General features: G+C 41.3%; 1 long non-coding RNA gene across 1 annotated transcript in view; it reads left to right on the forward strand.

Annotated features, from left to right (window-relative positions):
* The window catches only part of LOC141144543 (uncharacterized), a 56,086-nt gene extending 29,195 nt beyond the window's left edge, over positions 1 to 26,891 (forward strand). Inside the window, exons 2-3 of the long non-coding RNA XR_012244420.1 lie at positions 5,489 to 5,696; positions 24,751 to 26,891. This is a non-coding gene — a long non-coding RNA (uncharacterized lncRNA). The remainder of the gene's footprint in view (positions 1 to 5,488; positions 5,697 to 24,750) is intronic.
* Positions 26,892 to 27,677: the final 786 nt, after the last annotated feature.

Consider the following 27,677-nt stretch of genomic DNA (forward strand, 5'->3'; position numbering starts at 1 on the left):
ACCATAATCTCAGGAAAACTCCAGCACTTACGTAAGGACTCCTTCCAAGGCGGGCAATAAGGATAGTGAGAGGCGAGGAGGGCTAGGAGGGTTCCCCCCTGGGTTCTATCTGTATTGGAATATATTTTTTACATTCACATTGTGTGTATGCACCACCAGGAGGGAGTGAGTAATACGCCGAGGTAGCGGGACTAACACCTTAAAAGCTGGCATCCTGTGGAAGCATGAGAGGGCGGTCTCAAAAAACATCAGAACCTAAAAATCCAGGAGAGAGCCTTAACACTAGTTCTATACAAAAATATCTCACAGAGCCAAACCTAAAGAGCCCAGGACAGGATAAGAAACAGTCAGGAATAAAAGAGAAGAAAAAAGAACAGCAGAAACAGAAGGGGGGACAGGGGGATAGGCATAAGGAGGATCTAAGTCTGGAGGGGGTAGTGATGAATGACACCCCGGAAGAACAAAGAAACATGGATCTCGGCTTGAACAGAACAGAAATGCTGGAAATGTTTGCTAAGCTTGAAGGAGTGATAAAATCGGAAATCATGAATGTTCGTACAGACATGGGCCAATTACTGCACAGGGTGGAAGAGGTAGAAGAGGTATCAGCGAAGCAAGCAAAAATGATTTCTGACCTCCAAGAGCAAATTGGCAAGATGCAGAGTGAAAATCGCATGTTATCATACAAAATGGAAGAGCAGGAAAACCAGAGCAGGCGACAAAATCTGCGTATCAGATCCATCCCGGAACAACTGAATGAAGATCTTGGGGATAAACTTAGGAAAATATTTAACCCCATCCTGGGTAGAAGAGAGGAGGAGGTACTTAGGATCGACCGGGCCCATAGGGTGAGGAAACCCCCTAATCTCAATCAAGATATCCCCAGGGATGTCATTGTGAAGTTCCACTCGTACGAGGACAAGGAAAAAATATGGAGGAATCTTAGGGGTGCACCCCCAATTTGCTTTGAAAATAAAAATTTACAGATCTTCGCGGACATCTCGGCTGGAACTTTAGCACGGAGAAGGCAGATGAGACCCTTGTTAGACCAACTTCGAAGGGCTAACTTGAAGTACAGCTGAGGGTTTCCAACATCCTTGATAGTCGTTAAAGAAGGGAGAACACATAGGACGAGATTCCCAGAAGAGACACAGGATTTTTGCGCAAGAGTGGGGATCACGATGCCGGATGAACTGAGATAAGAGTTTCAATGAACCCTATCCCAAGCTGTTTTTGAGTGTGGGGTCAACTTTGCTTTTTTTTGGTTGGGGGGGGTTTGCTCGGGGATGGGGGATGTTTTTCCTTTTTTTTTTTTCTTCTTCCCCTTTTCCGGTCACCCCTCCCTCAATCGGGAGACCTGTGGAGCGTAACAAAGACGATGTGACTTTGGTCTCTGGTCACCTAAAAATGTAAATGAAGTAGTGGCTGTGTGGGTGTGGGGGGTGGGGGAGGGGGGTATCGGTAGGGGCGCTAGCCTTTTGTCCTCTTAATTCCCCTCTGCGCTGGGGGGGGGGGGGGAGAGTGAGAGAATCCTTTCTTCTCTCTCTCTCTGCCCTGCTCTTTCGCCTCCCTCCCCTTGTTTGGCGGAGGGGAGGCATTGGGTGCCAGCATCTGAGCACCACCCCTTGAAGTGGTGCGCGCTGTATGGGATCGAGAACATCCTCTACAAGCGGGCTTAGGGCTGGGATGCAGCCGGGGGGAGGGGTTGGGGTTGGGGGATTCTGGGGGAGGGGGGGTGGGGAAGTACGTTCCTGCGAGGGGGATCTTAGGAGTGCAGAGAGAAGGGGTCAGGGTCTAGAACCTAAGAAATGCCTGACCTCAAGTTTCTTTCTTATAATGTAAAGGGTCTTAACTCTCCTGCAAAAAGACATAAAATCCTGAAGGAATTACAACACTATGGTGCTGACATAGTCTTTCTCCAGGAGACTCACCTGGTGCTGGAATCCAGGATCAGGCTTTTCTCTCCGGGTCTGCCGCAATGGTATTATAGCGATTCCCCCATTAGGAGAGCGAAGGGGGTGGCAATTGGTCTCTCAAAGTCATCAAACTTCTCACTGTTAGACAGATTGTCTGACCCGGATGGCCGATACATCTTTCTGAAGGGTAGCATCGGAAATAAAATATTTACTCTGGCAAACATATACTGCCCAAATAAGAAACCAATTGCATTTTTTGGGCAGGTGTTGACAAAGTTGATGAGATTCAGAGAGGGAGAGGTGGTGCTGGCGGGGGATCTGAACTCCTGCTTGGACCCGAGTCTCGATAGTACATCCCGGGCACAGGGGACAAGTAAGGCCTCCACCGGCGCAATCGGGCGGCGGCTTTTCAACTGCCGCCTGGTAGACGCATGGCGGCTGCAACACGCCAAGGATAGAGATTATACCTTCTTCTCCCCTGTGCACGGGACGTATTTCGAGATTAGACCACATTTTTGTGGACCATAGTCTCTTGGATCAAGTGGAGGAAACTAAACTAGAGATTATTTCACTTTCAGACCACGCACCGGTCACTTTGATGATGAGGCTCCCGGATAGGGCTGAAAGGACTTATGCGTGGAAACTGAATGAATCCCTGCTTAAAGACCCAAAAGTATTGGAGAGGATACAGGAAGAGGTTGACTTTTACTTTAAAGTAAATGACACAGGAGAGGTTTCCTATTCCACTCTATGGGAGGCGCATAAGGCATACATTAGGGGGGTTCTTATCTCCATGGGAGCGGGAATCAAAAAAAAGAGAAGGGAAGAAAGGGAGAGGCTGATTTCTGATATCTTCATTTTGGAGCAGAAACACAAGGAGAGGAGGGGACTGTGTCAGGAAACTTTCCACCAACTCGTTGATAAAAGGGAGGAGCTGAAGGATGCTATGGAACAGGAAACCAAGAGAACCCTCAATAGGTTAACAAAAGAAAATTATCTGTGGGCAAATAAGTCAAGCAAACACCTGGCCAGAATGATAAGAAAGAAAAAAGACAGGAATTTTATAGGCAAAATACAGAATAAAAAAGGTGAACTAATCGATTCCAGTAAAGGTATTGCAGAGGAGTTTAAAAAGTTCTATGAGGCGCTTTACTCCATAGGCCAAAATAGAATGGGCAATTTATCATATCGGGAGAGGGTCGAGGAATTCCTGAGGGGGGCAGGAGTGGCGGAGCTCACAGAGGAAGAGAGATTGGTTCTAGATAGACCGATCGGAGAGGAAGAGATTTTGGCAGCCCTGAAATCCTCCCCGAAGGGCAAGAGCCCAGGCCCTGACGGCTTCACCACACTATATCTGGATAAGTTGAAGCACATTTTAGTCCCTAGAATGAGCCAATTCTGGAACGATCTGGGTACTAATTGTGAAATGGGGAGAGAGGCGTTGTTAGCTTCAACCACTCTAATATCAAAAGAGGGAAAAAATGATAAGCTATGCTTCAGTTATAGGCCCATCTCGCTTTTAAACGCAGATGTGAAGCTCTATGCAAAGGTTCTGACAAGTAGATTGAAGGAGAAAATGGCATCCCTAGTACATGTCGATCAGGCAGGTTTTATACCCGGGAGACAGAGCAGAGATAATGGCGTCTGAGCAGCACTCCTCCTGGAATTAGGGACCCCCAGTTCTATTCCTGTCAGTAGACGCGGAAAAAGCGTTTGACAGGGTAGACTGGGGGTTCATGATGATAACGTTGGAAGTTATGGGGGTGGGGCCGAGGTATATTACTTGGGTTAAGTCCCTCTACAGCCACCCTACGGCTACAGTTAGGGTCAATGGGGTTCTTTCAGAACCTTTTGTAATGAAAAATGGGACTAGGCAGGGGTGCCCTCTGTCCCCTCTTTTGTTTGTTTTGTCCCTGGAGCCTCTCCTAGCTACCATCCGCAATAGCCCAGATTGTAACGGGGTAGGAGCGGGAGGGGAGGAGCACAAACTCGCGGCGTTCGCCGACGATATATTGTTTTTTATTACCAATCCTAGAATCACCCTCCCGAACCTGCTCCGAATAATCAGAGGTTATGGGGAACTATCAAACTTTAAAGTCAACTTGAAGAAGTCGGAGATCCTGAATATTAGTGTGGGCAAAGAAGAGGCAGTCCACCTTTCTCAGGTATTCCCATTCCCTTGGAAAGAGGAAATCAAATATCTAGGTGTAAAACTTTCCAATTCTATTAACGAAATGTATCTTAAAAATGATATACCGTTGCTGGACGAGATTAGGCAGGAAACTAGAAGGTTGGCGTCGAGACCGCTTTCGTGGCTTGGGCGCGTGAACGCGGTTAAGATGATACTGACCCCAAAAATACTGTTTAAATTTCAAATGCTGCCTATTCCACTCCCTCTGTATTATTTTGGTGCCTTAAGGAGATTGGTGGTAAGATTTGTCTGGGGTGGCAAAAAACCACGTATCTCCTACGTGGTTTTGAGCAGGGGAAAAAAAAGGGGGGGTTTGGCCCTACCGGATTTTTATAAATATTATTTAGCAATCACATTATCACGGGTTATTGAATGGTCAAAAAAGGATACCGAAAAGAGATGGGTCAGTTTAGAACACTATATGAGTAACACTGATCTACGTAGGAATATATGGAACCCACCAAAATACAAAGCACTGGGCACAAACACAGCAGTTTTGACACAAAACACTTTGAAATGTTGGGATTTGGTACACACTCAGAACAAGTGGACATATAACTCACCTTTAATTTATATGAAAGACAATCCTTTTTTTGAGCCAGGGAGGAGGGAGGTGGGAGGGAATTGGTTAAAAGACGAGGGAATTCAACTTAAAAATTTCCTTAATAATGGGAGACTACGCACATTTTCCGAGTTGGGGGCGGATCCGGGGGTTGGGACTCTGGACGCGTGGAGGTACCTTCAGCTCTCGCACTTCATTGAAAAATTACCGAAGCCACTCAGAGGTGAAGAGGATTATAGACCATTCGAGCAGCTCTGTGTGAGGGAGCAGCCGACTGGGACTATCTCACAAATTTATAGGATTCTGGGTAGGAGGTCGGAGCTGGAGGTGCCCCCGTACGTCAAAAAGTGGGAACGGGAATTAGGATCACAATGCAGTGAAGTCACTTTGGAGAAGATCTTGAGGAATTTATAAACAGTATTTAAGGGGTCGGCGAATCGGACATGGTTAGGTGTCCATAAATGTTCCATTGGCCTCCTTTTAGATCCTTCTGCAGGAACGGGGGAGGGGTGGGTATGGGGTTCCGGGGGGGGTAGGATGACGGTTAGTAACATGAGGTACTCTGTTAATGAACCTGTATTTTTTTTTTTGTATTTCGAGGGGATTGGTTTTGTATGGAAAAATATTAAATAAAGTATTTAAAAAAAAAAAGAAAAAAAGAAAACAAATACAATTAGACATGCTATCTGCCAATAGAACTTAACCAAAAAGTACATTCTATGCATCCAAAAATATAGAAAATACAACAAATCAAATCATTATTATTCAACCAAAAAATTAAATAAAAGCCTCATGCATGTGTCCTGCTTCTTAATATAGGGCGGTCAACAATGCCAACAGTTGGTGAAAGCAGGGGTTCATCATTCGGAGACAATTCTGAAAATCATCTGGATTATTCTCCTGGAGCTCCCGCAGCAAAGGCATATGACATAATTGGTCACGATTTATAAATCAACCAATTTTTGGTCCAAGAAATCTTCCTTCTCCTGTTCCTGGACTGGACTTGGGTCAAAGCAATAACTCCAAGGTAATAATAAATAACATGTTATCTCCTCCGATTCCGCAACATGTCTAGTTGACGAACGGCCATTCAGAAATGAACTGAAAAGCACAAAATGAAAAGCGTGAACTGAAAAGCGTTAAATGAATAAAGTTACACACAACCATTTAAAACCCTCCAAAATATTTGAGGCCCCCCCCACCCCCACATATAGGCGCATACCAGTGTAATCAAATGTGTGGGGATGGGGGTGGGAAGGCACCTATCCACAAAAACATAAGTTGCCCAACACATGTTACATATCAACAGAGTGAGAGCAATAATTATAGCACCATTAGTCATGGTTATCTCTAAACTGATGACCTGTAGGGGCTTTTAAAGTGTCGCCTATGGAAAATATAGGGTACTGAAGTTTGTTACAATTTTATGGACGCAAGCAATTGTAAGGTTTGGCATGTTGGGTATCTATTTACTCACCACTACCTTTTTTTTCATATTCTACCAAAACATAGGAAATATATTGCATATGTGTGCCCTTTAAGATTAACTTTAGTGTATTTATTACTTAAATTTTGTATTTCCTAAACCATTGTGCTTATGTCTTGTGACATAAAAACATGGAACTACCACTATTTTATTCTCTAGGGTTTCTGCTTTTGTCAAATATATAATGTTTTGGGATTTTAAGTAATCTTCAAGCATTCTATGCATGAAAGTAATAAAACCTTCAGTATGCAGCTCCCAGCTGCCCCTATTACTTACCTGAGTCTGATCTCGATCCAACGATGTGCATGACAGAAGCTGCTCTCCTGGCTTTCTGCCTTCTCATTGACCATTGGCTCCCACTGCTGTCAATCGCAGCCAGTGAGAAGGGAGTGAGGGTCTTATGAACACAAAGAGCAGGGCTCAGGAGCAAGCATGCATGAGTGCCCCCATAGCAAGTGGCTTGCTATGGCGGGCACTTAGCTGTAGGAAAGAACCCAGAGAGCTAGCGGGGGACCTGAAAAGAGGAGGATCACGGCTGATCTGTGCAAAACTACTACACAGAGTAGGTAAGTATAACGTGTTTTTTTTTCTTTTTTAAATGTGTACCTTTAGTACACATTTTAGGTTTAGGTTTAAAAATTCTCCACGGCTAATCTGCAAATTTGATTGGGCCGCAAATCTTGAACAAGCAGAATTATTCTCAAATCCATGGGACCAGCAAACCCCAATCTCATCACAGACATATACTGTATGTGCAGATTGGGCTATCTTCTCATTCTGGGTGGTGGGTAATTTGAACTGGTGATGATCATATCTGGCAGTTATAGACAGTTCTGATGGCACAGATGACAGAATTGAAAAAAATTGGAGCTGTATATATGCACCAATGTGGACCTCAAATGATCTTTTATCCCACCCATGAAATCAAAGCAGATTATTATTGGCGTGGGAAAATTGGTGGTCATCAGGTGGTGGTATTATGCAAGTCAATACATGCTTTGGTCATCAGGAGGAAGGATCTAATCCAGACTTCCCAGCATTTAAGCTTTCATTTTTTTTTACATATAATTTGTTGGTTTGGTTCAACCCAAAGGCTATGTATCTTAGATAGGCTTATTTTCTAGATTGGCAAAAGATTTAGTAATATTTCAACTAAACAAAGAATAAAGGCAAAATCCTAAACTCTAAGTGATTGATGACTTTTGGAGATAATAGTCAGGTTTTTGTATCAGTCTCTGAAATTATGTATCAATGTCAAAAAATGTTATCTATACTAATGATTAATTAGTGTACAATCCAAAAGCTATTTTCTACTGTTCAGCCTAATCAGCCTAATCAAATCATGCAATTTACATAAAAAGTTACTTGCAGGTCCACCTTCCTTGTAGTGTCTGCATCCAGTTTGCTTGTTCTGTGACTTGTCTGTACTAAGAGCTAGACCAGACGACCCTAGAACACTCCCTGTAGCCATGCTGTAGGATCATCTAAACCACTTTCTGACTGCTGTGCTCTTAGCTAATGCCTTTCTAATCCAAGGTAAATATCAACAGAGCAACACCCAGGAGTAGATCAAGTTTCCTGATTATATAATCAGAGATTACAGTCCAGGGGGATGACCTGTACATTACAAGTGGTTTTCTATACCTTGCCATTGACAGTAGAGGCTGGATAGATGTTTGCAAGTAAAGGCTCTAACAGACTAGAAAATGTTCCTCCAATCCAGCCATTTGTGGCCTGATCGTAGAATGTTTCTATGTCTGTAAAGCCTAGTTACACGCTTTTATTATTTTTTTTCGTTCACAGTGGGCTGAATGACAAAAAAGTGAAGAGCTCGGGAGGAGCCACTGTACTAACAATATTAGTACAGCGATCTTCCCTGCTGAGCTATTGCATTCTGACAGGGGGAAGGCCCCCTGGCAGAACACACCAGTCAGCAACCCTTTGGGTCATGCCCCTTCGTCAGAAACTGTCATATACACGGGCCACTCGATATTCGGCCTGTGTGTACGGCCCCTAAACCTTTTCTGAAGCTTGACTGGGAATAATTGATCAGCCTATATTCTCCCAAACTGCTGATTGCAGAGACCCCCCCCCCCCCACACCACCCCCCACAAAGGCATGATGCAATCTGCATGTCTCTACAACAGTTGCTTTATACACAGATTATACATAGCTGGTGCCATCTACTTCCTCTTGGCATTTGTTGAAAGTTTAGTCCACAGCTTGCCTGTCTGTGTCCAGAGCTGACCCCAAGTGCCTCAGATGCTTATATTAGTGCTTAAGATGTGAGTAAGGCACGGAGCTGCTGCAGACGAGGCCCCCAAATGACCTTAAACAATTTTGAGAAAATGTATGGGCACAAAAACCATTAGACACCAGAGAGATTACTCTCACAAGAAACACTTCAAGTAAACTTGTCATTTGTCCTTGTAGGGTTCACTTTATTGAAGGCCACAGCAGCTGTACATACTGTATTTGCCTTCCCTTTGCTCCCTTGCCATTCTGTTGTAAGTGCTGTGGAGGGGCAATTATTAAAGTGGACCTGCATGGGCTAAGCACACGTTCACTTTAAGGAGAAATGGAAGAGCTCCTATTTACCAGTAAAAATAGCAGCCTTTAAAGACCAGAGAGAACATGGGCACACAAAGGCACAAGACACCAAGCAGAATAAGGACACAAAAGACACTGGAAAAAAGAAAGAACATAGTCAAAAAGTCATTAAGCAGAGCACAAGCAGAAAAGGGCCAGGGAAAATACAGATACAAAAAAATGATTGGGACCGATGGGCAAACATTCTCAATTATAAGTAAATAGCCTACATCAGGGTAAAAAGAGGTAAGTTCCATTATTTTCATCAGTGTTACTCCAATAATTTTGCAACTCTCATTACAATATATACAGCACCTCAAAAACTCTCCTTTGCTTAAAGTGGAGTTCCGGTCGTTTTTGTGTTTATTAATAGTCAGCAGCTACAAAATGTGTAGCTGCTGACTTTTAATAAACAGCCACTCACCTGTCCAGCGGTGCACTCACCCCATCTGTTTTCACACTGTGTTCTCCCATTGGCGGTGCCGGCATCTTTACTATGGGCACCCGGCTGTGACAGCTTGCGACTTCACAGCTGGGTGCCCAATGCGCATTGGTCCTGAAGTCTTCTGGGACCTGTCATGTGTCCCAGAGGACTTCAGGAAGGAGGGGGGAAGCAGAACTTCTGCTTCCGATAGCCTAAGGCGACTGGAACAGAAGTGGGAGCCGTTAGCTGTCAAAATCGGGTATCTTTTCCCCCCTCCTCCCCAAAAGCTCAGTTTCACAAACAGGAGTCGGGGGAAGATGCCTTAAAGAGGAACGTCCCCTTTTGGGTGGAGCTTCACTTTAAAGATGGACTTTATGCATATAATATTCTCCTGGACCCCCTCCCTTAACCATAGAGTAATCAGATTTTCTTAAAGCTGAACTCCAGGCAAACAGCTAAACACACAGATGAAATACATACATGCCAGCTGTTTTTAATATATTTTTGCTAATATTTTGCAATATTCAAAGTTTTATTAAAGGTTTGCCAGAAAAAACATTACAAGAGTAAACATACATACATGCAGCATAAGCGTGAACCTTTCCAGCTGGCAGGAGCCAGCCCTTTAAAAGTGCCTAAGACCGGAGGCTTTACATATGCTTCCCAATCACCTGATTACTGTGATTGGCTGTTATGATGATCATGTGATTGGGAGCCTGTGCCACTGGCTCCCAGTTTCAAACAGTGACAGTGAGCTGTCTGTGACAGCTTGGTCATATTGCAGAGGTTCCAAATTAGTGCATTCTCTTCCCAGAACTGTGGCCTTAGCTGTATGCATATATGTCCCAGCTTGGTGTTCAAGCCCATGGCTGTGCTGGTGTTATGGGGTATTATGCAGTTAGCACAGTGGTAGTTTAGACATTGTAAGAACTCAATAGGGGCTTTGTCTGGATTCAGGAGCATTGATGAACAATTTTGTTGTATGTCACAGCTATATAGGAGGTGTGAATTACCAGCATAGTGCAGGAGGGGTAGAATCAAGGAAGGTGGTGGTTAGGAGTTGAGTGACAGTGGGGGGGGGGTCTTGTGGGGAAGAGTAGGGTCTGGGGTTAGAGACAGAAAGGCTCGAGCATTTACAGCAGCCTGAGTAACAGCACAGTAGCCAAGGATGGAAGTTGGGTTCTTCATGCAAATTTTGTGTATTTCTCTGCACCAATCCTGTAAAGTAGGAGTATATAAATGTTTGTAGAATTTTGGAACCGTCATTCTAGCAACATTATTCAGGTGTATGAGTAGACACTTTTTATATTTATTTGGGTGCATGTCATTCAAAGCCAGAAAAAATAGGAAGGATTGTCAGGAGGTTGTATGCTAGCTTGGTGATGATAAGGAAGAGTTTATGTCCAAAGAGATCTGCATTTAGGCAGGTCCAGAATAGTTGAAAGAGTGTCCCTTCAGATTTGAAGCATCTCTATCATAGTGGGCTGAATTTTTGGAATATTTTGAGGTTTGCTGCAGTTTAATACCAGTGTGATAGAAGTTTATAGTAAGAGTCCTTAAGTCTAGTGGAGACTAAAAATGCATGTGTAAGAAAGAAAATTTTATCCCATTGCGAATATGTGAGCTGGGGTTTTAGTCCTTTCATAAAGTGGACCTTGGGGGGAGCCGTTTTGTTTAAACAAATTTGTTTCAAGGGGGGTAAGTCATCTCAACTGTCTGTCTTTTAGGGGTACCCAGTTAAAGTAGTGTTTGATTTGGAGGTAACTCCATGTGTCGAGCTGCTGCTGATTGTCTGAAGTCTGTGTTCGGCACAGTTTTTTGCAGATCAAAGGATGTTGAGTGGAGTGGTACCAACAAGGATAAACTGTCTGAAATTCATTTTGGTTATGGCCAGCTATAGGTCCTAGGAGAGCTGGGAGGGTAGCAGGTGAGGACTGGAGAGGGACACAATGGGTAGCTGAAGGTAGCTGGATACAGGGAAGGGGTTGGATGGGGTGCTTTGTATGAGAGGGAGGGTAGAGAGCTTGGGAAAAACTGGTAGTAGATGTGAGGTGGACTAATGACCACTAGGATCAACCAGGCAATGACTATTTAACTCAGCCTCTTTGGGGAAAAATGCTGCGTGCAAGTATGAGTCTCATGTAATTAACTCTCATCTTTCTGTCCCAGCTAACAGATAGGGGGTGTGTATGTAATGGACTGAGGGAGGTTAGTATATCTCTGTGTATTTGAGTATGCCCTTGTGAAGGGAGGAATGAAACAGTAGTAATGATATACAGAATTAGAGAAACAGCTTAGAGATAATGCAGGCGGTGCCAGGCCGATAGAGTTTAGCTGCTGGTGGCTATAATGGCAGACATTGACTGCCGATCTGGGTATTTAAGTTGTGGGTTGAAGCTGACTTTTCAGGTATGTGTGGCTATTGCTGGCGTATCCTTAGCAACTGTCCTCACTATTATACAAACAGGTAATAATCAAAAGGAATGCAGCTTGCTGTTTCTGAAAGGAAGAGGAGTAACAATCTCCAATATGAGCAGTGTGATTCTTAAAGAATTTAGGACACATATGATACTAATAGTCAGAGCATGGTGTGTGGTTGGTAATCCAAAGGAGCAAATAGCATTAACATTGTAATGAAACCACATTATACCAAGCCTAAAACAATGCAATCAGGAGACCAATAATCATGATAATAATAAAAGAAGGCCTTGAGACTGTCAGGTTTCACGCCAGACAGTGGTAGTCCCAGTGGTGCATTTGAAGTTAATGGACTCACTCAATGCAAGTGACCACTGTCAGTGCAACCCCCACCATTCCAGCCACCATCACATTTATTGGCTTAGATAAAGTAATTATACTAAAAGTAAGGCAACCAAACATGTAAAGATACTTAAAGGCAGGAAAACTTATATGCAATATGAGTCTGTGCAGATCTAAAAACAAAAATAAATCACATTATTACAGCTGTTGATATTTCTGTATATCATATGATCGATGGCAGTTTGTTTGTAAACTGTCTCTGAGTTTGATCGAGCATACATCACGATGGGGATGGGGAGCTTTATGTAGCAATAAGGACATCCTTTGGCCAACAATTAAGCTGATATTGTTTAGTGAAGTTGTAACTAGTGATGAACTGAGTGTACTTGGGCTTGGGCTTGCTTTGGGGTAGGTTTACTGAACATTTTTTGGGGTTTTATTTTTTATTAAAGTACTTGTCAAAATGTATGTGTCGTTATTTACTATTTTCATGTTTTTGTGAACAAGTAGGGGTACTATGTACCTCTTACTCATACGTTGAGGAGGGGGTAGTTTCCAGGGGCCCCCACCTTCAGGCTCATTCAGGGTTTGGATTGTGCAGGTTCTGATTCCCTTGTGCACATGGAGCTGGAATAGGAAACCCTATCTGTAGGTGGCTATAAGTTGGTACAGATGGTCCCGCAGGGGTTTTTTGGCTCTCCATCAGAGTAGAGTTATTTGAGATAAATACACATAGAGTAGAAGGTCTACCCCATCAAAGTCAACATGGTTTTTTATGCATGCTACATGTAAAGAATGTCTCATTGGTAAAAGTGGATGTTGCATATAACATTGTGAGGTTAGTCAGAGGTGATGCTGTTTGGCCAGAGCACTCAGTGGGCTCTTTTGATGTATATCTTGTCCGGATGCTTGTCCTGTAGACTGTTAAAAATGCCTTGCATGATTGGTATGGGGTCAGCAGTGGTGGTTGCCTAGTAGTCTGTGAATGTCAATGTTGTTCCTTCTATTTGATGAGGTTGTGGGAATGTTGTTGTTGTAGTACCACAAGTCATCTATTCCACATGGACAAGGTAGGCTGTTGGACAGGGTGGATGATGGCACTCTACTTTGAGCGGGCTCAGGTTAGGGGCGGGAAGTGGTACTTTCTTAGCAGTCTCTTGTGCATTTTCCCAATGTAAAGAGAAATTTATGCAGGTTTGTTGTGGGAGTTTTATTAAGTCAGATTTCTTCTTGTTTCTCTGAGGTTTCCTCATCATGAGAGGTAATGATTTGGTGGGAAAGAACCTCAATCTGGTACCTGTAAAACTATAACTGTATAGTATATATTGGTTGAAGATTGGAGTTGATGTGAAATGTGACTTCACTCTTCTTTCGCAATCTGTGCAGGGACTACAACAGGCTGATGCCAAGTCAAATTCTGGCACTTTTATTACATGCATAAAAATAGATTAAATGATGTAATAATGGTTATACAGCAGTATACATTTGTGCCTTTAATTTTGGCTTTAATCTATTTTTTAAAGTATATATATTATTTGGTGTCCCATGCTCCTTTTCAGCCATATCTCAATTTGAGTGATGCTGGACTAAGGTTGGGGGTAGTACAGGCAGTATATTTACTGAGCATTGCGATATAGTGGATAAGGGACTGGTGACCCTTTCACAATGATTTAGAGCTTTAAAGTAGAGACTGAACACTAGAATGTAAACCCGTGGGCAAGCAAAAAACTATGGTGCCTAAAAGTTGGTAATTTACCCTGCAACCAAGAACTTCAAGTGCTAGTGAGAACATTGAATAAATCAGAATGAAACATAAGTTTTAGATTACAAATATACCAAATTAGAGGTATTTCACTAGCAGGGACTGAGCTGAAATGCAACGATTTACTACATTTAGTAAATGTCTTTTTATGGTTACTTTCAATGATGTAAGTTGCTTTTTTTTACAATTGAGTAGCATTTACAAATCCTAGTGTATATAAGCATTATTTGCCCTTTGTTGCATTTTTGTTATGTTTTCTTCTAACCAATTAAGGTAAGGAGAATTACATGGCTAGCATAATAGGTGTGCCCTTTTGTAAATCATAAGCTTCACTTAAATCTAAAGATTACATTTCAGATCTCTAGTGATACTGAAAGTGAGTGACAAAACAAAAGGTATTTTCCTTTGAGCACAAAGCTAAATATGAGGTCTATGAGACCTTGACCATAGAAAACTGGGTATGTTTGTTCATCGGTCTCTGACCCTGACCCTGGGTGCTCTTCACAGAAAGTCATTTGAGATACAGATCTAATACATTTTCTGTTGATAGGCACAAAACACAAGCAATGGGTCAATGGTGTCCATGAACATAGATGTCCAGAAGTAGTTTCTTACTTTGTTTACGAGGCTGGCTTTTTTTTCTTGTTCAATTTCCATTAAATTTACCTTCCACTATGTAGTGTAAGGGCTTTCCTGATTACATACAAATTGAAAGTATTTAGGTTTGACCTCATATTATATGGTTTTGGTAAATCTAAAAGAAAAATTGTGCAAGAAAGTTGTATAATCTATGGGTAGCTTTATACATTTCGGATACATTTTGATACCATAGCTATAATACTTTTTGGGATTTCCAGTGCAATATAAAACTATTTGCCTGACATTACTACATTCATCAGAGGTTAAATGGCAAGTTGATATTGGAAATATTTTTAGACACCTTCAGGTTTTAAGAGGTCTAAAAGGTTAAGCATGGTTTTTCTACCCATGAACACATTTAAGCCTCTGTTTCAGCAGTTGCACTGCAAAGTAGCCAACAGCTTTGCCAGCAGGAAGTACAGTAAAACAGAAAAAGCATTATCAAGTGACTGCATATAAAGGGTGACATTTTAAAACAAAAGTGACACATTTATTTGCATTTAATTATTTCATAAGTTATAACAAAACATCCTTTTCATTCAGCAAAACTGCTAGTACACTGCATGACATGTTCTGTCCGGTATGAACTGGTAATATTTCATTATGTAGCGCGTACACCCTGTCAGCCATCTCTCTCTGTTATGTATGCTGCAGCTGTCAGGATGTCATCCCACTGACAAGCTGTAGTTTTTTATTTGACCTGTATCTCAAATAATCTTTCCATACATTCAGAATCAATTCCTTTTAGATTAATAACAAATAAGTCTTGCTTTAGAATTAATTAGGTTAATCATAAATCAAAGGTAATACAATGCCTAAATATTATAAACACAAAACCTGATGGACAATCAATAAGCAAAATCACGTGGTGGGAAAAATGTTACATTTTCACAAGTTTCTAGAATGCTTAGTAATATTACAAAATGTGCCATCAAACATTTATATTAATTGGGACACATCAATTAAAAAGGATGTTTGTATTTTATTTAGATTTCTCCACATTTTTCAGTTCCTTCATTTTTGCTTTATAGCAAAAACTATATATCTTAGGTACCAGATACAGTTTTTAAAGGTGAGCTTAAAATACAAATTAAATGCAGCAGTGTATTCATTCAAAAGTAAGTAAATCTAATTATATGGTATAGAATTATACAATTTGAATCTGTTGAAAACTGTTGAATTAGGAAATAGTTAAAAGTCTATAGGCTAACCCTGACCAGTGCAGATGTCTATGGACCTAAGCCGTACACAGCTTGAATTTTAGCCAATTCACCATGAATTGGCCAAAATCTGAGTCATAGGTGGCCCTGCTGGCACTACCAGAGTAAACAAGCTTTAACTGAAAGATCCGAAGAAGCTGGGTGGAAAATTGTCAGCAGTGACTGCATTATATCAGATTAGGTATTCAGACAACTGCTAGTACCGGCTGTCAGAATACAATACACAACAAGTGGAGAATTACCGTGGATGGAGGAACCCCAGATTTCTCTAGTTCAGCCCTATGCATGTATGGATAGCCCTAATGATCTTTGTAAGCATATAGTGGAGTAGTGTGGATTTTCCCTGTTGACAAGCAATAGTTCTCTTGAAATAAGGCCATCATGAGAGGTGTCTTCGTAGCACATAAACATGCACAATTGATCTGTGCCAATATACATACTTATGTCACAAACATTGCACAGCTAGGGTTTTTTTATATACATGTGTTGACTGAAATTGAATTGAGTTTTCCTGACTTTGAATAATACGTCCCTTCAATGTTTTTTTCTCCAGTATAGATAGATAACTGAATAAGTGAAAGAGAATAAAATGCATGAAAATCCGATGGTTTAAAAAAATGCTTGGTAGTGCACCAGACGCAAGCACTAGATAGGAGGTAACAGTGGGCTATCATACACACATTGCTGCATGTTGGGTAAAGGGTATGCTCATATGCTTCTAGGAACTTGAAATGTGGCCCTGAATATGGCCACATTTAAATGCAAAAAACAATTGTGTATTTTCAGGAAGAACATAGTATAAGTTACTATTGGTATGACTTTCACATTTTAAAACGCTTGCTCATACATATATTTATTATTGTATTAGGCCTCAGGCTTCCGGGGACGTGGGCTCCGTCATTCCATTGCGGACACTTGCTGCCCTTGGTGATCTCTGATGAGATCATCTTTCCGTGCTGGTGGGATGCCGCTGCGTCGTGCCCCTCCGCAGCGCTCGCGCTATGCTTTTTCTTGCGGCCCATACGGCGGATGCGCCTGGCGCTCTTGGCGCCTGTGCCATGTGGAGGTGTGGCGCAGCGATTGCTCAGGGGGCCCGCTTTTGGAGGCTGGGCTGGAGCAATCTATACCCAGCTGTTTGGCATGGCTAATCAGCTGGGCTGGGGAGTGAATGACAGGGCTGCAATATTTATATCCCTTCTGAACACAGGTAGGACTAGGGACCTGCTGCTCTCTGGAAATTCCCCATATTTGTGAGATCTGCTGTATTGGTGAGACGTTATTTCTTTTACCCTTTGAGGTTATATCCATCTATAAAGCTTTTTGTCTACTAGTTTACATAAGCACTATTTTGGGTTTTCCTAGTCATTAATACTAGTTTCACTTAACAGTGATCACTTGCAGCCTTGGCTCTCCAGATTGTGCAGCAGCCTTTCCCCTTGTCTCCACTGGTCTACTTATTCTTTCATCTAAGCTAGGTAGGTTTTTTCACCTTTTAATGTCACTTCTGTGGGATATCCCCCTTCATGACATATATATTACCGTCCATAGGTTTATTTATATACCTCCTTTTTTTATTTTTTTCTCTTTCCCCCTTTTTTTCTCTCCCCTTTTTTGCTTCCCTTCTAGATCCTCCAACTTATTTTTGGGCCTCAGTACATGTGTCAGCCTGTCGCTGATTCGGTTTCGCAATCCAGCGGGGCTGTTGGGTGATAGGAGGGGGACATTTTCCTTTCCCCCTTCTTCCCTTTTTTTCATACCTTTCGTCATTATACCAAGTGCTTTCCAGTGGATTGGACTTGTTGGAGACCCCCTGCTCCGGTTCTTCCTCACGTTTTTTAAGACTGTGGATGCATTTTTGTACCTGTCTAATTACTATGATGTAAGTACTATATATGATATATTTGATTATTATGCAGCTATATGCTTTTGGACAACTTTATTGATTATTGTGTATTTAACATCTTATAGACACTGTGCTTCCTATGAAAACCCCTGATGAAGGAGACTACAGTCCATCTCCGAAACGTAGGGTTTCTGGATTGTGTATCCTATGTCATATGTTTGTAAAAATATTATGCATCCTTTGTTATGTATGTCTTTTTGTCCTATTACATGTACCTCTTATGATTAATAAACTTTATATACTTTTTTACATTGTTGTTATGGTAGTGCCTTTAAAATCCCACCCCTAGGGGGTTCCTCCGTTCCTATTTTTATTTGGGATGTGGCACACCCTCACTAGAAGCAGACTGTTTTGGATATCCCCGTTTCATTCATGTTGGGTAAAGGTGAACTTGAAATGTGGCCCTGAATATGGCCACATTTAAATGCAAAAAACAATTGTGTATTTTCAGTAAGAACATAGTATAAGTTACTATTAATATGACTTTCACATTTTAAAACGCTTGCTCATACATATATTTATTATTGTATTAGGCCTCATGCACATTGGACATTTTTAAAGCTCCTGTTTTTGGATGTTTTTTCCTACAGTCAATAAACCCCCCATCATGTTATCTTATGTGTCCATGCACACATAGGCTGTTATCAACAGTTTTTGGCAGGGGCATTTTTTGGCTGTAAAAACAAAACAAAACGAGTGCGTTCTGAGAAGAGTTTCTCAGCTCTAAAGTAAAAAAATGCGGAATAAAGAGCAAAAACGCAGTTACCAGCATTTTTTAACGTCTTTGATCCCATTGATTTAAAAAAAAACTGACAAAAATGCTGAAAAACATTGAAAATCTCACTGCAAAGCTACTGGCGTTTTTATAACATTATTATAATGTCCAATGTGCATGAGGCCTTCAAGTTAAAGATTTGTTGATTAACCACTAGAGGGTGCTCTGCATTTGACTGAGCCCTTTTACCCCCAGATTTACCAACAGTTGAGGTATCAGCCACATAGGGTGTGCATTGTTTTCAAGGGGACACATGAAATAGCTTACTAATCAGTGTGTAATTTGTACATGACTGTCTTAAACCTGATGGTTAATCTGTTTCTATTTTGTCTTCCCTGGTTCCTCCAATCTCCTGCCTCCTCTCCTAATCAACATGTATCCAGCTATATCTAACCTAGCTCTCTGTGTCTCTCTATGCAATGCAGGCAGATTATAGCTGGTGGGAAGTCTTGGCAGGGTGCTGTGTACACCTTGATATTATTTAGACACTTTCAAGTTTACCAAAGACTGTCTATAAGTTGATAAGAGACAAGGACATCATGTCTGTTCTGGACCTACCTCTAACCACTTGCAAGGTGATATGAAGGAATACTTCAAAGAGACCTGCCAACAGGCACAGTGTTGAGTGTTGCCTTTGATAACCTTCATGCATGCCAAAACCTGTGCTGATACGGGCATTGCTCATTTTGTATCATCCATGGGGAAACTGCTTTGCACATCTTTTGGCAGTGGCCATTTGCCCAGGACCTTCTAAGGGCCCTGGAACCAGAACTTAAAGACTTTGGACCACAGACAGCCTTCATTCACTTTGGGGTGCTGAACAGACTTTTTTGTTGTGTATTTGCACAAGAGGACATTGATGGCACCTGGTGGGTGGTATGTTGCTTTAAGGAAGCTTTGTGGTGTGCCAGATGGTATCTCATCCACCAGAGAGAGAGAGATTTTCCCTTTCTCCAACTCTCCTTTCTGTGTCTTATCCCTTCCTGTTCCCTCCTTCCTATACACCATCACATTCATTGCTTGTTGAAGTATTGTACAGTTGATTTTTTTTGCCTTGATGCCATGTAGGACTTCTGGGGCAGAGGACCAACTCAGGCACTGCACAGCACAACACATGAGTATCGTACCGCCTAGCCAATGTTTGTGTGATTGAACTGTATTGTTGTGTGATGTTTTGTTGTGTGATGTTTTTGTAGTACAGGGGAGAAGTACCCTGACAAATTATTTGTTTTTTTTATATATTTGATAATTAAATAAAGTATATTTTTTCAACAAAAAAACCCTAAAACAGGCCATACACTGCGTGTGTGCCTGTCCCTGTCTTACAGAAGCATGTGCAGGTGCTGATCAGTGTGTTCTGACAGCGGTGGAAGTAACTGTCAAAGTCCAATGCCCTGGTGGGGAGGGCAGTTTTTATTATCTTGTTTCTGTGGACGGAGAAATCTATAAGTTTACAAAAAAAAACTAACGGGGTATGGACAGCTTAAGAGAGGATTTACCTAACTCTATAAAGATCTGCTAAAATTCATGTCGAGTATTGAGACAGGAAGTAAAGGAAAATGTACCCAATGAGATACAGACAGAAAAAAACACTTGACAGAAGTTTTTACAATCCCTTATGCAGGTGCATACATGGATCAAAATTCAGCCTGTTCCTGCAGAACCGGTTGAATTTCAATCCATGTATGGATGGCTTTAGGGAGGTGCTATTGTGTTCTACTGGTGGGGTGTCTTCCCCATAACTGGTGGAACTAATCTTTTGGGAAAAACCCAACAGGCTGGTTGTACATAAGTCAATCGATAGATAATCCATGCAGAACTAGATGAATTTCGGTCCATGTATGGCTGGCTTTACTCTATCCACAGTTCAAAATAAAATTTGGCTTTAGATATATTTTAAGCTGCATTAGAGACAAGGATTGGTGTGAATGGTTGGATGTATCTATTGTTATTTGTTTTGTGTATTTATATAGCACTGGTAGTACTAGTGGTAGTATAGTATACTAGTATAGTATTAGTATAGTACTATGAAGTGATTTACAGAGTACATAGAATATCCACATCAATCTCAGTCCACTAGATTAGTTTACAAGTCCCTACAGCACTCATATATACATTAATACCATTTTGGGTGGAAGCCAATCAACCTATCAGCATGTTTCTAGATCATGGGAGGAAACTGAAGCACCAAAAGGATACCTATGTAAAAACACAAGGAGAGCAAATACATTTTATGTACCTTGTTACATGCCTTGCAATTGATCATCACTAAATAAATGAATAAAACAAAAGAAAAAAATAATTAATTAATGTTCATCAAAACAGTGCTAATGTGTGTTCATATTTGTATTACAGCTCTGCTCACTTCCATATTGAATGAATGGTTTAATCTACACATAATATAGGTAAAAACAGGAGCAACTACAGTGGACACATGGAAGTATCTCTGTTTGGATTTCTGCACAGGACCAGAACTGTATTTGCTATAATGGCAGTTGTGGGCCTAGGACAGCAGGACTGAAAGAGGGCAGCATATCAATTCTGTGATAACTTTTTTATTACCATATTTTGCTTTTGCTTGGGGATGAGCTTGAGTTCAATCTGAACCCAGAAGGCAGCTGTCAGTGCCCAACCAATGAGCTGCGGATGGGAGACTTCCCACCCCGCAGCTTCACATACACAAAGGGGCAGGGATGGTTGTGACATCATATGGTCACATATCTCTATTAGTTCAATGTGATTGAACCCAAGCTCATCTCTATTTTTTGTCACATTTGTATACTTGTGGCTAAATACAGCAAGAGAACTGTATGCAGAAGGGGATGTTGAGAGAAATTAGAAGACTCTTTATAATTCAGAAAACATGAAACCATCTCTCCTTTCTCTTGTTTGGTGGTCTGTACAGTTGAAAGATAGTTCTTCACATAAATGACCCCCCACATTACCTCCAATAGTGCATGCTATCATTAGTTTTTCCATAATAATCCCATGCCGCAAGAGGCAGAGCTTGTAGAACAGGGTGTCATAGGGCAGTGTGATGCTAAGATATGGCCGTGCATGGGACTTTACATATCTAGCATCCTTAAAAGAGAAGCGCGGGATTGTAAAAAGAAATAAAAAAAACATGCATACTTACCTACCTGATGCAGCATCGATGCTGCAGCTGTCCTCGGCTGCCTCTAAGTCTGAGAACTGAGCGATCTTGTGATCTTGTCACTCAGTTCTCAAGTTCGCTCTAAACAGAGAGCGGTGACTGTCAGTCATCGCTCTCTGCTCTGCCCCTCCAGTGCTCACTGGAGCTCCAGGCTGTGGAGCGGGTGGGAGCGACTCACTTAGGCACTCAGCAAACATGCTGCCAGTCAGGAATTTGGGTGGATCCGGACATTATCATCAGGATCCCCTTGTAGCCTGGAGCGGATCTGTGACATCAGCTGACAGCGGACTTTAGCCTGTTGTCAGCTGATTTTGGATAACAGGAATGCAGAAATAAGTGCACTCCTGTGACTCACATGAGAATTATCGCCAAACAAACTTTGGTCAAACTTCTCTTTTAACAGATCATGATCATTAGATAAGAGCGGTATGCAAAGATAAGTGCAGGCACCCACTGGGTGCTTCTTGCAATGTTTGAAGGTTATTTATGTAAACATGTGTGAGTATAGGTTTCCTTTAAATGACATTGACTAAATAAGTGACCTATCTTGAAGCACTACTGTTGGGAAATTTTTATTATGTTTGCTGGCCCTTTAATGATATCTCTGAAAAAATCACAGAGGACCAATCATGTGGATTAACTCAAACAATCCACTAATGAAATTATCTATGTTATCCTTAAATCCCCAGACAATGAGAACTGATGTCACACAGAGTAAAACAGAAACAGACTGACACAGATTACATGAAGCCCAGCAGGTCTATATATCTAATATCTATTGACGATTATGACTAGGAACAACGCCAGAAACTGCAACAACAATATATTGTTACAAGTTAACAAAAATATATTACAGTGTACATTTTAGTTATATGTTTCCTGTCTTAAACAAATCTATTATAATGGTGATATGATACAAATGTACCTTAATTTTTGTGTTTTTCTGCCGTGCTTCAGATATGGAACAAATAGTCAATATATCTTATTTAAAAATATGACAACCATAAAAATATATGCCTGTGTTTCAGAGCCTATCAAATTTGAAGATATTAAAGTTTTTTTTTTTAAATTTCACTTTTCATTACATTTTAATAACTGATAGTCATCCATAAATTATAATAACCGTAGTCAAGGGGACAATGATTTAAAAAAAAAGAGACTCATTTTACAGTGGAATTATGTTTTTAATGCACAATGTGTAGTGGGCTTAATTTACTAAAGAGTAGAATGTTCACTTTACAAAGTAAATATTCACTGTGTTTAGTAAAGAATGTTAATTAACCAATCATGTCATAGAAAAATTCTCCTTTTTACAATTTTGTTCACACATGATTGAGGGCCTGTTCACGTTAGGTGCTTTGCAAGGTTGTCCAGCACAGTCCCAATGCAAGAAAAGGCAAAAAGCCTTGTTCCATATGAGGACTGTTTACCCTACTGCACTGCAGTAATGTGTGCTGAAAATGTATGGCTTTGCACTATGATGCACCCAATAGAACCTAAAGTATAACTACAGGTTTTGGATAGCGTGGAGAGCGATTGGAACACGTGTAAGGTTTTTATTGCTGTCTGTAACCCCATTTGGGAGAATCATTCTCTTTACATGTCCATGTTTACTGTTATCACCAAAAGGAGAGAAAATCCAAAATTGTGGGTTGTAACCAGAACAATAATAGAGGGGAAATTATGCAATGGGTGCACAAGTTCTGGTGACTCTATTGACAACAAGGGACTTTGGAGAGATTTCCTCTCACTTTTTTGGTTATGGGACAGGAAGTGGAAGGAAAGTGAAAAGTAATCTCCTCATTGGGACACATATGGACGAAAAATGACAGGGGTTATAACCCTCTCTTACTCTATCCAAAATGGAAAAAAAAAGTTTTGACTTTAGTCCTATTTTCCAAAAAAAGAAGTAAACAGTGGGATGCACAGGATTTGACACATTGGCACAATCTCTCCTAGCAGACACTAGTAATCATGTGACTGTGTGACCGCAGGTGTGAACAAGCCCTTTTTCCACTTTTACAGTCAAAGTGAAGGCAGAGCGTTTTCCATTTTTGCAATTTTTCGGGTCCATCGGGCGGCACGCTTGACGGTGGATTTACATTGCGGGACACTTTTTAAAATGTTTTCTTTTTTAATAAAGGATTTGTCAAAAACTGTCTCTTGTGGTTTTTACTTTTTGACACTTTTTTGGTGAATGGGTAGGGGTACGATGTACCTGATACCTATTCACATAAGGGGGGCCCACAGACCCCGACAACCACAGCCCAGGGTTGTCAGGAAGAGGCCTTTGTCCCCATCGACATGGGGACAAGGTCCACCCCAAAGCACCCTCCCAATGTTGAGGGAAAGTGGCCTGGTATGGTTCGGGGGGGGGGGGGGGGGCGTTCGCTCATTCCCCCTTTCCTGGCCTGCCAGGATGCATGCTTGGAAAAGGGTCTGGTATGGATTTTTTAAAAAAAATTGGCGTGGAGTTTCCCTTAAAATCTATACCAGACCAGAAGGGCCTGGAATGGATTTGGGGGGGGGGGGGGGAACCTCACGCCATTTTTAAACTTTTTTGGCTTGGGGGGACCCCATGCCTGTTTTTTTTTCTTAATTCTGTCATAGGGTTCCCCTTAACCACTTCAATACACTGTATTATATACTCTGCACTGCACTATATACTCTGCACTACACTGTATTATATACTCTGCACTACACGGTATTATATACTCTGCACTGCACTATATACTCTGCTCTGCACTGTGTTATATACACTACACTGACTGCACTATATACTCTGCACTGTGTTATATACACTACACTGACTGTACTATATACTGTGCACTGCATTATATACACTACACTGACTGCGTGCTCAATCCACTAATTCTCTCCATTAATGCACACTATACACGGCCACCGTTTGTAGCAGCCTTATATAGTGTGGGGCATGGACTTAGCCCCTGAGCCATGATTGACCAAAAGCACCATCCCTTTAGCCAATCATGGATCTCATTGTACATCGCATTGTGATTGGCCAAAGCATACAGGTCAGGTGCATGCTTTGGCCAATCAGCAGACATCAATGCACTGCAAGCTTGCAGTGCATTATGGGGTGCTTGTCGGTGGACGAACGTCCCGCAAGTGCCCAATATGTTCATTTCTTCTACGAACAAATTAACTCCCGATGTTTGAGTCGAACCTACGTTCGACTCAAGTACAATTTAAATGGAATACCAAGTATGTCTAGTACTATCAAATTTTTTTCTTTTTCCCTATTTTTTGAGAATATTTCTGAATGTTGTTATGTTTTCTTTGAACACAACAGTCCTTCAAACAGAAGTAAGCAGTAAACTAATGTGCTTGTGTTTTATGGGTCAATAGGTGAAGGGAAATCACTTCCATGCCACTCCAGAGAACAAGCGTTTTTCAGCCGGACATGTCCTGGACAAAGTTCAGGGTGGATAAACATCTAAACAAGACAGAAATGTTTCAAATGCTCTAAAGAACACAGACAAGCCACATGAGAGGAAAAGGATAGGAAGTGGTTCTAAAAACCCAGTCATGTATCAGGCCTCCTCTTCCAGCTGTTTTACATAAAACATTTCATTACGAGAGGGAAGGGGCTGTGCACAATGTGATCCAGGGGAAAGGAAGCTTCCAGCTGCTGAGAAATCACAAAGGCTCTGAGGACATGGGAGACAGCTACAAGGGAATCATAGCAGTGTGGCCACCGGGTGGCTGTATTATTTAGAAGAAAAGGCAAACATTTCTCTTTTCAGAAGTCAACTTGTGATTTGCAAAGGTTTAAAGCAGAACTCCAACTTTCTTTTCACTAGAACTGAATGGAATGATCAGACCCAGCATAGATCATATATGTGTACCATGTTGCTCTGATGTCTGCAGATCCTCTGATATTCTGCATTTAGTTGAGGCTTTGTACCGTGTAACAGTCTGTATAATCTGATGTAGACTGAGTGCCTCCCAGCCACTTTCTGCAGCATCTCTAGCCTAGAACACACCTCTCTGTAGTCCTTCAGACTCCTCAAATTCTGCAACTTCCTTCACAGCTCTGATGGTGGGTGGGATTGAATATATCCTAATTAGCATTCAGTCACACCTACAAGAAGAGTCCAAACCTCCCAAGTCCTGTCTCACAGATCTCACCCTCCCAGTGCCTGAACCCTCCCTGAAACTATAGAGGTTTAAAGCATGATGGGACATGTACTATCATTACTGGTAAAGGAAGGAAACGGGAAGTCAGAGAACTTTGAAATTTAGCCAGGAGAAGGAATGACATCGCAGACACAGAAACCTGCCTTTTACAGCTAAATAGGTAAGATACAGATAAAATGACAGCGGTGTTGTGGTTAATTTACATGCACAATGCATCTGTTGTTTTAGAGAGGAAAAGCTGGAGTTCTGCTTTAAGCTTAGTACAATCTGACATTTTTGTTTTGTTCAACCCAGTGGGCTGAATGAACAAAAATCTGACAGCTCAGGTCAGAGCCGCTGTACTAACAATCCATCTTTAGTACAGCAATCTCCCCTGTTGTTCTGTTGTGTTCTGACAGGGGGACGCCCCCCCACCAGAACAGTCCGGTCGCTGATCGGGAGCTGGTCAGCAGACCTGACCGCCTTCTGTCGATCCGGCTGCAGTACACACAGGCCGAATGTCATGTGACATGTTACGCTGACTTTATAGGGGGCTTTCCCTGATGAAGTCCTGTGACGTAACGCGTAGGGCGTGAGCATACACAGAACTGTAATCCAGTACTCATGAGATTTTATGCAATATACAAGTCGTTACATTGTGTGCAAATTTTTAGCTTAGTAAATATACCTAATTTTAAAAAATACTCCACAATGGGAGAATTTCTCTGCATTTCCCTATGTTGTTTTAAGCGAGAATAACCAACAAAACAGATACACTAGAGTCTCTTAGAGGAGAAATCACCCAAAAGCTAGATCAGGAAACTAGGAGGTAACCGTGGAGAGTCCCTAAGGGAGAGTGGGCACAGGAGGACTGACATAGGAGGTTTAATAATACATGCTTTAATACAAGTGAAGGAGGTGAGAGTTCTGTGAGCACAGTGGTGATAGATATATAATCACAGACTACGCAGAAGCAAAATCCTATTTTTTTAGAGATGACGGGTAAGAAAGAATATCAGAGACTTTCTCATCCATATAAACTCTAATGTAGAATACTGAAGTTTATCTATTGTTTATCTGTATATAGATTGAGGAAAGACACAATATTTGATTTCAATGAATATTTTATTTTATGTATATATGAAATTTGGCAATGGTATGCATGATTTATTTATTGTGACATTTGCACAACCGTTAATCAGTTATTAGCACATATACAATTGCAGAGGTTGCACATATATTCTATTTGTTTATTTTTGCATCTTAAAATAGTGCATGGGTATTATATTTATTTTGCTCACAAGCAGCGCAGCACCATTCACGCTTTATTTGTTTGTAACACTACCTTGAAGCTCAATAAATAGTGTATATTGAAAGCGATAAAGAGTGTCTAGGAGCTTTTTGTTTGTTTGTTAATGGAGTCCCAGAGTAGCCCTCCTGATATGTGGTATGTTGGGAAAAATTTAAAGCATTAGTGCCACATACATGGTTCATCCAGCTCTCTTGTGTATGAGCTCTAAAAATAAAAGAGGTATTACTCACCATCCTGTATTATAAAAGACAATGATGTTGGTTATATATACTTTAAAGCAGTGGTTGTCAACTTATGAACTAAATGGGGCCTTAAATGCAGCCCCTGACATCACCAAAGGGCCACACATAATGTTGAATATATGTAATGCTTGAGAAGGCTGTAGAAACTGCAGACCTAAAAGAGGAAATGAGGGTCAGAGATTGTGGACATGCTTCATTTTTGGCTGGGGATATGCTGCAAATAACAAAACGGAACATATGGAACAACTGGGAACATGTTACATAAAGCCAGCAGAGATCAATGCTATTATTACCCTAACCAGTGTTATCACTACAGGCTTCTGAGGTCTGAGGACCGCACATGATATACCAAAGGACCACATGCATGGACAACATGAATGGACACCAGAGCTTTAGGACTTTAAGTGTAAGTCAACTGAAACTTTATTTTTGTTGGGAGAACAACAGCAAGTAACGTAAAGTAGCTTTATATACTGTGAACTACTATATATGTGAATTATATCTGTCTATACCACCAGGTGGCACTGCAGTGTTATAGTGTATATACATGAAAGTAAAGTTGTCTCGGTATCCAAGAAGCTTCCAGCGCATTATTTCAATAC

This window comes from Aquarana catesbeiana, linkage group LG01 (genome assembly GCF_042186555.1).
Source record: "Aquarana catesbeiana isolate 2022-GZ linkage group LG01, ASM4218655v1, whole genome shotgun sequence".
Taxonomy (NCBI): Eukaryota; Metazoa; Chordata; class Amphibia; order Anura; family Ranidae; genus Aquarana; species Aquarana catesbeiana.